This window comes from Rana temporaria, chromosome 1 (genome assembly GCF_905171775.1).
Source record: "Rana temporaria chromosome 1, aRanTem1.1, whole genome shotgun sequence".
NCBI classification, from domain to species: domain Eukaryota; kingdom Metazoa; phylum Chordata; class Amphibia; order Anura; family Ranidae; genus Rana; species Rana temporaria.
In genome coordinates, this window is record NC_053489.1 from 660,329,886 (window position 1) to 660,346,263 (window position 16,378).

General features: G+C 43.3%; 1 non-coding gene across 1 annotated transcript; it reads left to right on the plus strand.

The window, feature by feature from the left end:
• The first annotated feature begins 14,088 nt into the window (after positions 1–14,088).
• On the plus strand, positions 14,089–14,297 carry LOC120925269. Its single transcript, XR_005746558.1, has one exon. It is a non-coding gene; the product is annotated as a small nucleolar RNA U3 (small nucleolar RNA).
• Positions 14,298–16,378: the final 2,081 nt, after the last annotated feature.

Consider the following 16,378-nt stretch of genomic DNA (forward strand, 5'->3'; position numbering starts at 1 on the left):
CAGTTGGCCTCTTGAGGAGCATGGGATGTGCCCAGTACCTGCGTCTCCTCGCAGACATCTTCGTGCTCATGCTTTTTTGTCTCCACAGATAGTAGAGCATGACAAATGATGTCACATTCTTATAATAACTCCCCAAATCCATCGTAATAAGCAGTAAAGTACAGCAATGAATCAGGAACCAAACAGCTGGCTGTTAACATACAGCAAGAAGAAAGCACAATGCACGCTGGGGGAAACAAAGAATCATGGGAAAATTCTTGAAAAGCTGATTAAATAAAGTTCTAAAACAAAAAAAATAAAAAAAACGGATCAAAAAATGGATCCAAAAACGGATGGAAAACGGAACGGAAACGGATGTAAAGGGACGGAAAACGGACGGAAAACGGACGAAAAACGGATGAAAAAACGGATCAACTGAAGGGGAAAAAAATGATCTAAAAAACTGAACGGACAGGTGAAAGAGCCCTTAGGCAGAAAAGATAAATTAGTTGACGCTGACCAAACAAAGTTTGCAGCCGAAAACCGGAAGTGTTGCGCTAACGTGCCTCTGACTCCGCCCTGCGCGTTTCGTCATTCAGACGTCATCGGGAGCGTAACGTCAGGCTACACCTCCTTACTTTATATTGTATTAGTGACCTCATGTGCGCGTGCGCTAGAAAAGTTTAATTGATTAGCGGCCATTTTGGGAACGAAAAAATTTCGGACCAAAAGGTAGTATGGCTTCAAGGATTGAGAGAAGCTTATGGCCCATAATAGAAGTCCAATTATAATATGTCAATAGCTGGGAAAAAAATGAATGAATAAAGACCTGAATATGTCAGAATTAAATCACAATTAACCAGGCAGCGCTGGACATATGCAAAATTTAGACTTTAAACAAATAAATATGTAAATATTGAATATTGTCCTTGGAAAAGAAAAGTTCGAAAATGAAGAATGGCAGTCTTTAATACAAATACTGGACTGAACAATCCTTATACAAACAAAGTCCACTATAGCCCAAGATGAAAGGTATGGAAAGACACCACTCCACGTCTGTGCTCATAGAAGAAGGAGGGGGTGTGTGAGAAGAAAGAACCCCCTCTTGAGTAGCCTCTTACCGCAAAGCAAATATATATCAGCGTGTCACAGGTGCCGTCTCAGCCTCAATCTCTGCCAAGCGTCTCTGAATGGCTCAGGGTTCATGCATAAAAAAGATGATAGGAAACAGACACATAGCATGATCCTGCTTTAAAAATCTTTAATCACCCAGTAAAAACGTCATCCAGTACACTCACATGTGTAGAACTTTAAAATGGCATATCTCACTGAGTTACCCAAGTCGGGTCAGGCTATCCACATCACGGAACACTCGTTGCTGATCCAGCTGCGAGGAGGGGAGAGATCTCTAATGCCGGCTGACACTCAGACTGCTTCACTTGGTTCAGCCCTGACTAGTTTCATCCCAAGGGATATCATCTGAGGGATGGAACTAGTCAGGGCTGAACCAAGTGAAGTTTGAGTTTAAAATTACTTTAAAATTAGTACACTATTTTAGACATATAGTGACTTTTTTAAAAGGAGGATATATAATGAAAATATGAATTGCTGAATATTAGGAAGAGGATATATAATTAATGCTTTAAAAATACAAGATGACAAAAATGATATATACTTATTATACATGGTTTACGGGGGTTTGTACACAAATAGTATCAAAATTTACTAAGGGATATTTTATGCCTCGTGGCTAAATGAAGATGTATACAGGAGGTGTTGAAATTATTAAATCGCAATAAAAGGGAGAGGGTAAATGACTCATGGCTTTACAGGATATATGTGACACAGATTGCTAAATTGCAATAATGGGAAGAGGATATGCAACGTGTATGCAAGAAAAAAGAGGACAACATATCCTCTTAATAATTGAAGGAGGAGGCTGTATGAGGAGATATATGAGGGATCAAACTAGTGGCAATTCCTATTCAGAAGTTAGTAAGAAAACAGTTAAGGTCAAGATCTATATTCATTCCAGCTGGCTGAAGAGTATCGAGCTGGAAGATCCATTTTGTTTCATTCTGTGATATCTTGATCCTTTTGTTATCACCTCTCCAATCTTTAGTCTAAGCAAAACAATCGTGATTAGCCAGAATCATGCAGCTCTACTATCAATGGATTATCATTTTTTTGATTGGCTTGAAGATGGCACATCAAAGTTTTTAATCAAGTTATGGTTACCTAATATATACTTTAGCAAACACCATTTACTGGCAGTTTTTTTTAGACTTCTCATACTAGCTTTTGGATTCCCCATTTTATATGGTACAGTGCCTTGCGAAAGTATTCGGCCCCCTTGAACTTTGCGACCTTTTGCCACATTTCAGGCTTCAAACATAAAGATATAAAACTGTAATTTGTTTTGAAGAATCAACAACAAGTGGGACACAATCATGAAGTGAAACGAAATTTATTGGATATTTCAAACTTTAAAAAAAAAAAAAAAACTGAAAAATTGGGCGTGCAAAATTATTCAGCCCCCATAAGTTAATACTTTGTAGCGCCACCTTTTGCTGTGATTACAGCTGTAAGTCGCTTGGGGTATGTCTCTCAGTTTTGCACATCGAGAGACTGAAATTTTTGCCCATTCCTCCTTGCAAAACAGCTCGAGCTCAGTGAGGTTGGATAGAGAGCGTTTGTGAACAGCAGTTTTCAGTTCTTTCCACAGATTCTCGATTGGATTCAGGTCTGGACTTTGACTTGGCCATTCTAACACCTGGATATGTTTTTTTGTGAACCATTCCATTGTAGATTTTGCTTTATGTTTTGGATCTTTGTCTTGTTGGAAGACAAATCTCCATCCCAGTCTCAGGTCTTTTGCAGACTCCATCAGGTTTTCTTCCAGAATGGTCCTGTATTTGGCTCCATCCATCTTCCCATCAATTTTAACCATCTTCCCTGTCCCTGCTGAAGAAAAGCAGGCCCAAACCATGATGCTGCCACCACCATGTTTCACAGTGGGGATGGTGTGTTCAGGGTGATGAGCTGTGTTGCTTTTATGCCAAACATAACGTTTTGCATTGTTGCCAAAAAGTTAAATTTTGGTTTCATCTGACCAGAGCACCTTCTTCCACATGTTTGGTGTGTCTCCCAGGTGGCTTTTGGCAAACTTTAAACAACACTTTTTATGGATATCTTTAAGAAATGGCTTTCTTCTTGCCACTCTTCCATAAAGGCCAGATTTGTGCAGTATACTGGGACTGATTGTTGTCCTATGGACAGAGTCTACCACCTCAGCTGTAGATCTCTGCAGTTCATCCAGAGTGATTATGGGCCTCTTGGCTGCATCTCTGATCAGTTTTCTCCTTGTATGAGCTGAAAGTTTACAGGGACGGCCAGGTCTTTTTATACAAAAGAATGTGATGGTCATAGGGTCAGTGATGATGACACTAGGAGAATGAAAACTATCAGCTTTAAGCATACACTGATAAAAGTCACAAGCCTGCTATACTAACGAGATAAAGTAGTATTGTTTTAAACTATTGCATTTCCATGTACAGTGGGACAACACAGATCATGCAGGTTAGCATAAAGGGGTCAAACATGGTACTAGGAAGGTGCACATAATAAAGTGCCTTGTGAGTGTTTTTACACATGCTGATACTGCCACGGAACCTCTCCCTCTGGGACATAAAAAAATTTGCAAAATGATCACGCATGGTAACGACAGAATTGTTGGGTCGCAGTCCGGAAAAGCGTACAGAAGGTAAGTCAATCTCGTCCTCTTCCTCAACAGTAAGTCCTTCTTTCTCACGGATTATATTATGGAGGACACAGCATGCTTGTATTGCTAGTTGGGCATTTTCCAGGCTCAATTGAATAGTTGTGTGAAATATGCGCCACTTGCTGGTCAAAATGCCAAAGGTGCATTCAATAAGGCGCCTTGCACGACTCAACCGATAATTAAAAAATGTTTTGGGGGTAGTTAGAATGTGCCAGGCATAAGGCCTTAGAAGATGCTGGGAAAGTGCAAATGCCTCATCAGCTACAAGCACATGTGGCATATCTGGCCCTACAGTTCCTGGAAGAGGTTTGTCTGATGGCAAATGAAAGTGGCCCTCAAGTAGTCTTCTCCCCATTTGCGATGCTGTAAAGACTCTTGAGTCTGCATTTGATCCATACGCCCCAATATCTACAGCTACAAACTTGTAATCACTGTCACAGATTGCCATAAACACAAGGGAGAAGTATTTCCTGTAATTATAATATTGTGAGCCAGATCCAGATGGCATCTGAATTCGGATGTGTTTGCCATCCAGGGCTCCAACACAATTAGGAAATTGGGTTTTCTTCCAAAATGCTTTTGCAATTTCCTGCCACATGCATGTATCAGGAACAGGCATTGCAGTAGACCGAAGCTCCTCCCATATAGCTTGACAGGTGTCATGCACAATTCCAGAAATTGTTGAGGTTCCCAACAAAAAATAATGGCTTAGGGACGTATAGGATACTCCAGATGCCAGAAACCTAGGAAGAGTAGAAGAAATGATGAAAGGAATCCAACATTACGCTGGACATAATCAAGCAGAAAGGCTGGCTGGCTGGCTTACCTCAGGGTAAGGAGAAGTCGCTCCTCTGGAGGCACAGAACTTCTCATATCTGTGTTCATCCTGTCTAAACGGGGATGCAACTTTTCCAACAAAAATTGAAAAGTTGGAACAGTCATTCGTGTAAAATTTAAAATTTTTAGGGAAACGTCGCAGATCTGCGTATTGTAGTGTGTCCAGTACCTGCGTCTCCTCGCAGACATCTTCCTGATCCTGCTTTTTTGTCTCCTCAAATAGAATAGCATGACAAATGATGTCACATGCTCAAAATATCTCCCCAAATCCATTATAATAAGCACAACACTACAGCAAGGTATCAGGAAGCACAAAGCGTGCTGTAACCGCGAGATAGAAAGCTCAATGCACGCTGGGGAAAACAAAGAATCATGGGAAATTTCTTGAAAAGCTGATTAAATAAAGTTCTAAAAAAAAAAAAAGAAACGGATAAAAAACGGATGTAAACGGATGAAAAACGGACGAAAAACTGATAAAAAATGGATGAAAACGGATTGAAAAAGGAATGATAAAGAAATGATCTAGACTCAAGCTGAAATGAAATTGCCTTAAAATATTCAAATAAACTATCCCCAAACGACAGGAAGGGTTGTCGCAACCCTGACTGTCACAAAACCCCCAACCCGCGGCTCGTTCGATACAGGATTGAAAAGCAATATTGAGTATGTCTAGAACAATATCAGAAAGATGGACCCGTCAAACCTATAAAGGCCTGAAAACCCACCCTCAAGATCAACGTGACGATAAGAGAACCCAAAATCTGACTCATGAATTTTTCAACAGCCCTATTCACCCTTTTCATAACCTTTTCAAAGGGTTTAAGATCTCCTGACTCCAACCAGCGCAATCTAGGAATAATTTCGGAAAAAAATATCACTAACTGAGGGTATGACTCCTTAAGAATTTGAATCGTATCTTGAATGCTGAAGATAAGATCCAATGTCTTCATTTTACCTATGTCATTCCCCCCTAAGTGCAAAATAAGAATATTAGGTTCTGGCCAAACAGGAATCAGAGCATTAAAATCAAACAACAGTTCTTCCCAACACATAATCCTCCTGCCGAACCAAAAAACTTGGAATTGACTTTGATCCAGACCCAAATTCGACGTATAGCATCTTGCATCCGCGCGCTGATGTGCCCAGTATACAAAAGAGTGTCCAATAATCCAGACCACTCCTGGCACATCTAAAATAGTCAAACAAGAAGATTAGGGTGCACATATAATTGGAATGCATTGGACTTCCACCGTCCCAAAGCCTTTATTCGACCAGAACCAAAACCCAACTTAGCAGCTTTAGTAGCAGCTCCGATCCTGAAAGAATGTGATGAAATTCTAGAAGGAGATAAATTCAAAGCTTTGCAACATTTTGAAAAAATAGTATGAAATTGAAATCTAGTAAGAGGAGAGGAATCCTCATGTATAAACAGCACTCCAGCCACCTGCGGATGAATCTTCAAATAAGCCACTAATCTGGCCACAGGGCAAACCGCAGACCCGGGGCAAGATATTAGATTTACCCAAGCGCCCTTTCCTAAACGATCCGTCTTGCTGGAACGGATACAGATTTTTAAGCTGGAATCATCCAGAATTACATGTTGCAATAATAGGAATTAAAGGGACACCAGGAATAGAGGGGTAGTGGCTGCTAGTACCACAGACTCACACAAACTATTACCTAGTAAAGATGTGTATCAATGGACTTTCTCGGTACTGATAACATGAGTCGGTATAGTAAAAAATTGCATTTATTATACATAAAAACATACAATGTTCCATATATAAAACAAGGCTAGGACTAACAACCCCACATAGAGATACAAAGATGTTATTTCAAATGGAAGAAGCCGTGAGGTATCAGCAGTTGTGTGGGGGAGTCCTAGAAGAACCTCTACCGGTTTCGCGGCAAACCGCTTCTTCAGTAGGTATAGTCCGGAGTCAGGGACCGCAGTGCAAGTTTCGCTGACCAAGGTCCACCGTAGCAAACAAGGGGGAACAAAAGTAGGTAAAAGTCTATGCTGGTAAAAGCAATAGAATAAGGGCAGCTAGGGAGCAGGCATCAAGGCAGGTAATTGATGTTAAAGAGCAAACAGCTGAAGATAATCAGCTGAAGACTGCAGCAGAGAATTCCCCAGCACTTAAACAGTGGAGGTATAGGGGAACCAACAGTCAGGTTACCACACTGCCATGCAGCGTCCCAGCATTCAGCTCTAGGAGAGTCACAGAGGAGCTTGCAATAATAAACCCAACGGGTTATTTTTGCTAATCGACACTATTTCAGAAATTCGGAGAGCTGCAAAAAAGGCCATAGTAAAAACTGCATTGAACATTATTGATTCAAAAGAAGAAAAACACACTGAACTGGTAATGGTGCAAAATTAAGTCAGCAACTTAGGAGTAACTGGACATCTAGTATCAATATTAAAATGTGCTTTTTTTATAACCTATCAGTGCCTGTTGCACAGAAAAATATGATAGACAAGAAGTCAGATTATGTAATTTCTGAAAAAAGGCAATACCTGACAACATTTTATAAACATGAGACCAAGAATAATTTTTGCCATCAAGGACTCCAGAATGGATAAGACCAGAGTTTCGGAAACCACCCAGAGGCCTTACTAGAGTCCAGAAATTGCAACTAGAGCAACCACGATGACTTGTAGCTGGACCAAGAGGTAGCAGCCAAAGAGTTCTCAATATTTTTTGATACTAGACGATGTCTCACAATTGGGATGGGAAGGGTGTCCCGACTCCGTCCGCTGTAGGAAGCAGGGAGAAAAATCGCTCCATCTGCGAACGAGAGAGGGCATCAGCTACCTCATTAACCTTTCCCGTGATGTATTTTGCTTTGATCCATATATTAAAACAAAGGCATTTATACACCAAATAACGTAATAGAGCAATAACCGGTGGGGATTTAGAAGTCAAACAATTGACTGCAAACAATACACCCTTGTTGTCAGTTCGAAACAATATCTTCTTTTTGCAAAACTAGTACCCCAAATCTCTAAGGAAACTACAACTGGAAAAAGTTCCAAAAGAACAATATTCTTACACATACCTCTACTTAACCAATCCGGAGGCCAATAAGAAGAGCACCAATGATTTCCCCAAACTGCTGCAAAACCCACAGAACCAGCTGAGTCTGTGGATAAGCAGAAATCCCTATCCAGTACAAAATCATCTTGCCAAAAGGCTCTCCCATTGAAGTGAAGTAAGAAATTCTGCCAGACTAATAGATCTTCTTTCAATTCCAACGTCAACCTAATATGAGCAAAATGGTTCTTGACTCCAGATATTGCCAAATACAGCCGTCTGGAGAAAACCCTTCCTACTGTCAAAACCCTGGTGGCAAAAGCCAAAAGGCCTAATAAAGACTGCAACTCTTTGAGAAGGATCTTCTTCCTCTTAAGAAAAGACAGAAGAAGGTTCTTCAACTTCTGGATTTTTTCATCAGGCAGTCTAAATTCTCTGCTAACGGTATCGATAGTGATTCCTAAAAATTCATTACAGGTAGTAGGGTACACAGTCTTTTCTTGAGCTAAAGGAATGCCAAATGCTCTGCAAATCTCCATAAAGTGATGAAAAAGTTCCAAACAGTGCGGGGAGTCAACAGGACCCATAAATAAAAAATCGTCAAGATAATGCATTAGGAAAGGGGATTCCGATGTACAAGAAACCACCCAATCCAAAAAATGTAGCAAATTCTTCAAAATAAAAACAGGACAGGGAACATCCCATGGGTAGACCAAATTAAAATTGACCCTGAAACTGAAAACCCAAAGAATTAAAACAGCTAGGATGAATAGGCAGAAGCCTAAAAGCAGCTTTTATATCTGCTTTAGCCAATAAAACCAAACCTCCTAGAGCTCTAATTCTTTGAATGGCTTGATCAAAGGATGCATACGAGACAGATGATAAGTCATTATCTATTTGATCATTCAGGGATGCACCCGACGGAAAAGACAAATGATGGATTAAACGGTATGTATTAGGCTCCTTCTTTAGTACAAGACCCAATGGAGATAAGCGAAAATTGGAAAAAGGAGGTTGAACAAAAGGGCCCGCAATCCTGCCCAAATCAATTTCTGAATTCAATTTTTCCTCAACTATATGAGGAAAATCAGAAACAGACTTTAAATTATTAACCATAGCAACACCCGCACCAGTGAATCATGGAATTAAAAACCCTTCTTGAAAACCTTTTAATGAGCAGATCCGCTGTCTGCCGTCTTGGATACAGATGCAACCATGGGAGCATTCTTTCCACCATCACTGGAGTGGCTGCTTTTAAGAAAAAAATCCATTTGGGGCTGATTAGCAGCCGACATTTTCTGAAAACATTTAGCTACCGGATTAGAGCCTCCGCAGAGGGCACACTAATGCCTGTATCGACATGTCGTGGGCCATCTACATTGGCTGTCATTAAAGGAGAAACACAAACCTTTTTTTATAAGTGACGGTAGGTACCGAATTAACATTACCTGACACTGACCTGGACACCAACTGCTTCTGTGGAAGGAAAAAGTTAATCCAAAGCCCTAGATCTTTAGAACCCCACTGCAAACCAGGGTAAATTGACAATTTGTGCCGGAATGCCTCGTCATATGCAAAACCAGAAAACCCCTTATAGGCTTCTTGTATGATATCGATATGTTGAAATAGTCCCGGATTTTTGTCCGGAAATCTTTCACATAACACGCTGGCGAATATACAAAAACCCTGTAACCAATTGGAAAATGATTTATAAAGAATAGACCTACGCCGGTCATCATCCAATTTGTCTGATTTTTCATATTTCAAAGACTCTTTATTAGTAGGCAATAAAGAAAGAACATCAATAAACTCCCCTTTCCAAATTTTGTCTTTTATCGTGGCAGATAGATGAAAATGCAAAGGTGATGAGAAACAAGGCATAGATTCTTTCAAATGACTGTCATGTAATGAAACAGGGTTGCCAGCTCCAATACAGACACTGGATCTGGTACCGACAGCGCCTCAGCTGACATAGAATTCCTGTCGGCAGACCAAATGACGGCCGAGTGTTCAGAAGGGAGAGAAACACTAGGGGCCAAAGAACCCAAAACATTCCTCTGAGGCAATAAAATCTTATTTTTAAATTCAGACATAAATTGGGAAAATTCTGTGGAAAATTGATCAAATAAATGAACCCCTGCATTAGGACGAACAGACTGTTGCGGTGCACAGAGCACTGGTATCGACCCAGCTGCCCCTGCAATTTAGTGATCTTGCCGTGGCGAAGATGGCCTCACCAGAGGACGCGACAAGGCGAATTCCCCATCAACCGCGCCGCCCCCTGCCTCCGAATGGGCGATCTGCCGTCTGTTCGTCTGCCGTCTGTTCTGCTGAACTGGCTCCGCCTTCCACGGCGACTTACACGGGCTAGTGGCCGGGCTGAACTTTCTTCGTAAACTGCGCCGCCACTCCCCCGGAAGTTCCTCCTCTTCGTCCATCACCGCCGCTGAGACTGAGGCCCGACCTGGAAACGGAAGCTCCGCGCTCATCTCCGCCTCCTCATCTTCCGCTACGATGGCGTCCAGGATCTCCTCCGGCTGCTCCGCGATGTCTCCACCGATCGCGTCGGATTCTTGACCCGCCGGTAAGTTCCAACACTGCCGGATCCAATCTTCTCCCTCTGCTTCCACCCGTTCCAGCAGCTGCCTGATTATAGTCTTAATGCCGCCGAAGAGGACCGAACAGCAGTGGTGCAATAGCTCTTAGTGTAATAGCTCTTTGTGTGTAATAGCTCAGAGAACCGCTGTTGGTCCTCCCCTGGAACGGCTGGCCCCGGTCCACCAGAACCAGCTCTTTAAATGGGGATTTTCTTAGAATTGGAAGGTTCTAGAAGGTCAGATGACCTTAACTGACCTATGCTGTACCCTGGAGACCTCAATAATCTCCCCAGTAACTAACATAACTGCACCAATCCCTATCTTTCCTGCCTAAGTGCCCTATTGACCTATCCCAACCTCAAATTCACCCCTAGCAACTAGATGAGTTCACCCAATCAAAAGGGTTCCTGCTTAAATAACCCAGGGAAACCTTAAAGCTATCCCCTGCCGTGAATCCCATAAGGAAAAGGGGAACATTGAAACAGCCTAATCCCCTTTTCCTCATATTCCTCTTTACAGAACTGTTTCAGTTCAGCAATATTCTTGGGATGTCTGGTGTGAATCGCTTTCTTGAGGTCATGCCACAGCATCTCGGATTGAGGTTAGGACTCTGGGCCACTCCAGAAGGTGTATTTTATTGTGTTTAAGCCATTCTGTTGTTGATTTACTTCTATGCTTTGGGTGGTTGTCCTGTTGCAACATCTATCTTCTATTGAGCTTCAGCTGGTGGACAAGTGGCCTTAAGTTCTCTAGCACAATGTCTTGATAAACTTGGGAATTCATTTTTCCTTTGATGATAGCAGTCCGTCCAGGCCCTGATGCAGCAAAGCAGCCCCAAACCATGATGCCCCCAGCACCATACTTCACAGTTGGGATGAGGTTTTGATGTTGGTGTGCTGTGCCTCTTTTTCTCCACACATAGTGTTGTGTGTTTCTTCCAAACAACTCAACTTTAGTTTCATCTGTCCACAGAATATTTTGCAAGTACTGCTGTGGAACATCCAGGTGCTCTTGTGCAAACTGTAAATGTGCAGCAATGTTTTTTTTTTACAGCAGTGGCTTCCTCTGTGGTATCCTCCCATGAAATCCATTCTTGTTTCCATTCTTGTTTAGTGTTTTGCGTATCGTAGATTCGCTAATAGGGATGTTAGCATATGCCAGAGACTTTTGTAAGTCTTTAGCTGACACTCTAGGTTTTTTCTTCACCTCATTGAGCAGTCTGCGCTGTGCTCTTGCAGTCATCTTTACAGGACGGCCATTCCTAGGGAGAGTAGCAGCAGTGCTGAACTTTCTCCATTCATAGACAATTTGTCTTACCTTGGACTGATGAACAGCAAGGCTTTTGGAGATACTTTTATAAACCTTTTCCAGCTTTATGCAAGTCAACAATTCTTAATCATAGGTCTTCTGAGAGCTCTTTTGTGCGAGGAATCATTCACATCAGGCAATGCTTCTTGTGAAAAGCAAACCCAGAACTGGTGTGTGTTTTTTTATAGGGCAGGGCAGCTGTAACCAACACCTCCAATCTCATTGATTGGACTCCAGTTGGCTGACACCTCACTCCAATTAGCTCTTGGAGATGTCATTAGTCTAGGGTTTCACATACTTTTTTCCACCTGCACTGTGAATGTTTACATGGTGTGTTCAATAAAAACATGGTAACATTTAGTTCTTTGTGTGTTATTAGTTTAAGCATATAGGGCCTGATTCTCAAAAACGCCGCCTAACTTAACTTTCAGCAGTTAAGTTACACTGACTTAAAATCTCTACCTAAGTGCCCGATCTTCAAAGCACTTACCTAGAAATTTCAGGCCGTGTAACTTAAGTGCCGCCGTCGCAAGGCGGTCCTCCTCTCCGGGGGGGCGTTTAAAATTTAAATGAGGCGCGCTCCCGCGCCGGCCGTACTGCGCATGCGTGTGACATCGTACACATCGTATCCCTACCCATTCACCTGGAGGCAAAAAGTAAAAGTTAGTAAACACACAACACAAGGGTTTTTAAAATAATTTATTATTCTGCTCCGGAGGCACCCCCCTGTCTTCTTTATTAGCTCTATTACCAGGGGGGGCTTCTTCCACTCTCCGGGGGTCTTCTTCCACTCTCCGGGGGTCTTCTTCCACTCTCCTGGGGGGGTTTCTTCTTCCGCTCTCCGGGGGGGGGGGGGCTTCTCCACTCTCCGGGGGTCTTCTTCTCTCTTCGCCGCTCACCGCTGTTGACTCGGCGAACCCCGGTTCTTCTCCAGCTGTCCGGTGCCTTCTTCTTCAGCGCTGGCTGCCTGCTATCTTTGTGTGTTAGCTCAATTTCTAACAGGCAGCCGGCGCGGTCTTCTGTGACGTCAGGGTCTTCTCTTCTGTTCTTCTCCCCTCTTCCGATGTTGCCTCGTCGCTGTAATGATGGAAGCGCGCCTTGCATCCCATTTATATAGGCATCACCGTCCCATCATGCTCCGGTAGGTACCCACGTGGTGGGTGCACGTGGGTAGGCACCCACCACGTGGGTACCTGCCGGAGCATGATGGGACGGTGATGCCTATATAAATGGGATGCAAGGCGCGCTTCCATCATTACAGCGACAAGAGGCGACGAGGCAACATCGGAAGAGGGGAGAAGAACAGAAGAGAAGACCCTGACGTCACAGAAGACCGCGCCGGCTGCCTGTTAGAAATTGAGCTAACACACAAAGATAGCAGGCAGCCAGCGCTGAAGAAGAAGGCACCGGACAGCTGGAGAAGAACCGGGGTTCGCCGAGTCAACAGCGGTGAGCGGCGAAGAGAGAAGAAGACCCCCGGAGAGTGGAGAAGCCCCCCCCCCCGGAGAGCGGAAGAAGAAACCCCCCCCGGAGAGTGGAAGAAGACCCCCGGAGAGTGGAAGAAGAAGCCCCCCCTGGTAATAGAGCTAATAAAGAAGACAGGGGGGTGCCTCCGGAGCAGAATAATAAATTATTTTAAAAACCCTTGTGTTGTGTGTTTACTAACTTTTACTTTTTGCCTCCAGGTGAATGGGTAGGGGTACGATGTACCCCATATCCATTCACTTAGGGTGGGGGGCCGGTATCTGGGGGCCCCCTTATTTGAGGGGACTCCCAGATTCCGATAAGCCCCCGCCCGCAGCCCCCGACAACCAACGGCAAGGGTTGTCGGGAAGAGGTCCTGTCCTCATCAACATGGGGACAGGGTGCTCTGGGGTGGGGGGGCCCGCAGTGCGCCCCCCTGCCCCAGAGCACCCAACCCCCCCATGTTGAGGGCATGCGGCCTGGCACGGCTCAGATGGGGGGGGGGGGCGCTCGCTCGTCCCCACTCCCTTCCTGACCGGCCGGGTAGCGTGCTTTGGATACGGGTCTGGTATGGATTGTAGGGGGACCCCCTACGTCGATTTTTCGGCGTGGGGGGGTCTCCTTACAACCCATACCAGACCTAAGGGCCTGGTATGCTCCTGGGGGGGAACCCATGCCGGTTTTGAATTTAAAAATTGCCGTGGAGTTCTCCCTCAGGAATGCATACCAAATGCCGTCGCTTGAATGGGCCTTTACAAGGTGTGACTAACTTTACACATTGTAAAACCAGCCCTAGTTTTGCGCAAGCAAATTCGGAACTTACGCAGAAATCACAATGATGAAATGCTTTGAGAATCTGCTTAAGTCCTCATTTGCATACTCAAAGCTGCATTTCCATGAGAAATGCCCCCAGTGGCGGATGCGGTACTGCATCCTAAGATCTGACCGTGTAAGTGTCTTACAGATGTCAGATTTTCTGCCTAACTTTGGAAAAAGCCTTTTGAGAATCGTTTCCAAAGTTAGGCACAGACTGAACAGCAGTTAAGTCTGCGTATCTCTTTTGGGAATCAGGCCCATAGTATACTATACTATACTTTCAGGGATCATTTCTGTAGGATTCAAAGGGAGAAATGTCCTTGAAAGTGTCCAAACTCACCTTCCACGATGATGAATTTTAGGGTTCTTGTCTCGGTAGGACTCCAGCTGGCAATGCTGCTCCGTGCAGGTGCTGCCACCATTTGATGACTTGGTCATCTTTCTAGGTGGGAAGATGACAGGCGGGAGCTCATTAGTTTAAGCATACTTCATATTCCCATTGCACAGTTTCCTGGATCCGCTCTTGGGTTCGGGTGCTCGTAGCAACAACCAGCTGGATACTGGTATACGTTACAGTAGAAATATTTGCCAGCACACCATGGAACAACGTAAATAGCGTCCAAACTGATGTTTTATTGCATGATCACAACACAAAGAGAGTGCAACGTTTCAGAGCCACGTGGGGCCCCTTCGTCAGGCATGTGATAAATGTGGGGTTACAATGTGCAAAATATAATGAGCCATCAACCAATCAAATAAGGACAGAGAATGAAAAAACATCAGAAAACCAAGCTCCTCCCACCCCCGATTGGTATGACGTCATAAATCCCGCCAGAAAACATTTAAAATTACCACAGTGTGTCACTAAAAAGCGACACAAAAGCAGAGGTACCCTGGGGAGGCATGTTTAAGTGTGCCTAAAATACCTGTTATCTGTCACAAAGTAAAACGATCCGGCTGCCGTGGGAGAAATATGTGTTATCAATTGGATGGCGCCAGTGCAGGGTGAGCATATCTGTGTGAGCCACGTTGGTAACCACCGACGCTCAAAGGCGTCTGACGTGGATGTGCAGTGAGGTCGTGTATAGCGGGCCGCACGTGCACATCATAGCATAGGAATTGTTGCCGACGTTGTCATGGAGACGAGCGACGTCGGCGAATCAAGCCCCTAGGACGGAAAGCGACCAATCAAGGGAGGTGGGTGGGCTGGGGGAGAGTGAGCAGACGTGAGTGCATGTGATGAGCGGTGAGCATAGGACCAGCAAGTGGGCAAGGGGTGAGAGCCGAAGGGGAAGTAAGAGGAAAGAGGAGGAGGAAAAAAAGCAAGAAGTAGGGAAAACATGGGGAATGAGAAAAAGAAGAAAGAGGAGTAAATAAAAAAACAAGGAAAAGAAAGATGAGGGCAGAGAAGGGGGGAAAACCAGAGGGTGACAATATAAATAGTGGAGTAAAGGACAATGAAAAAAGGAGAAATTAATAATGAATAAATGATAAATAAAGGATAAAGGGATGATAACGAGGGACAAAGTTGAATAAAAGAAAAATGAAAAAAAGTGAAAAATCAAATGGAAGAAAAATAAAAATAAAGGAAAAAAAGGAGAAAATATGTAAATAAAAATAACATTCAATAAAAAATAAAATAAAAATAAAAATAAATAAATATAAAAACATAAATATAAACATAAAGGGCCATATTCTTAAATAGTGTTGCTCACGAATATTCGCATTGCGAATATTCGACTCGAATATAGCATATTCGAGAAATCGCGCTATATTTCGAATTTCGCGGTGAATATTCGCAATTCCGAATATTCGATTTTTTACAATTTTTTTTTTTAAAACAGATCACATCCTAGATATCTCCATCGACGTCTAAAAGCATTGCTGGTATGATTAGAGACCCTGGGCCGAGTAGCTGAAGCGTTCATTGAATTTTCCCGAAAAATCGCAATGCGATTATTCGGCAAACGCAATATCGCGCGATTATTTTCCTCGCCCCTATCTTCCGCATCAGAGCGATTTTTACAGTTTCATTTTTAAAACAGATCACATCCTAGTGATCTCCATAGACGTCTAAAAACATTGCTGGTATGATTAGAGACCTTGGGCCGAGTAGCTGAAGCGATCATTTTATATTGCCGAATATTCGCAATGCGAATATTCGGCAATAGGAATATTGCGCGATTATTTTCTCCGCCCTTTTGCATCAGAGCCAATCAGAGTTCTCCTTCCACACTCGTCAGAGGTTAGCAACCAATAGGAACCTGCCTGCATAGACATTATATAAGCTCACTCCCAGCACCATTTCATTGCAGATTCAGAAGCTGGCTAGAGAGTGTGGAGGCTGTTTCTGTGTTCCTGTGTCTTTGTTCCTGATTGATTTATATCATCACCAGCATAGTGCTGCATTGCTATTTAGTGATTCCAGTGCATCTTTTCCAGTATATCAACTGCTTTTTTCAAAGCAATAGACCCAAGAGCTTTTTTCAAAGCTACGTTTTGTGCTGTTTTGTGCTGTTTTGTTCATTTGTGTTACTGTTTGATCCTGCATCTTCGCT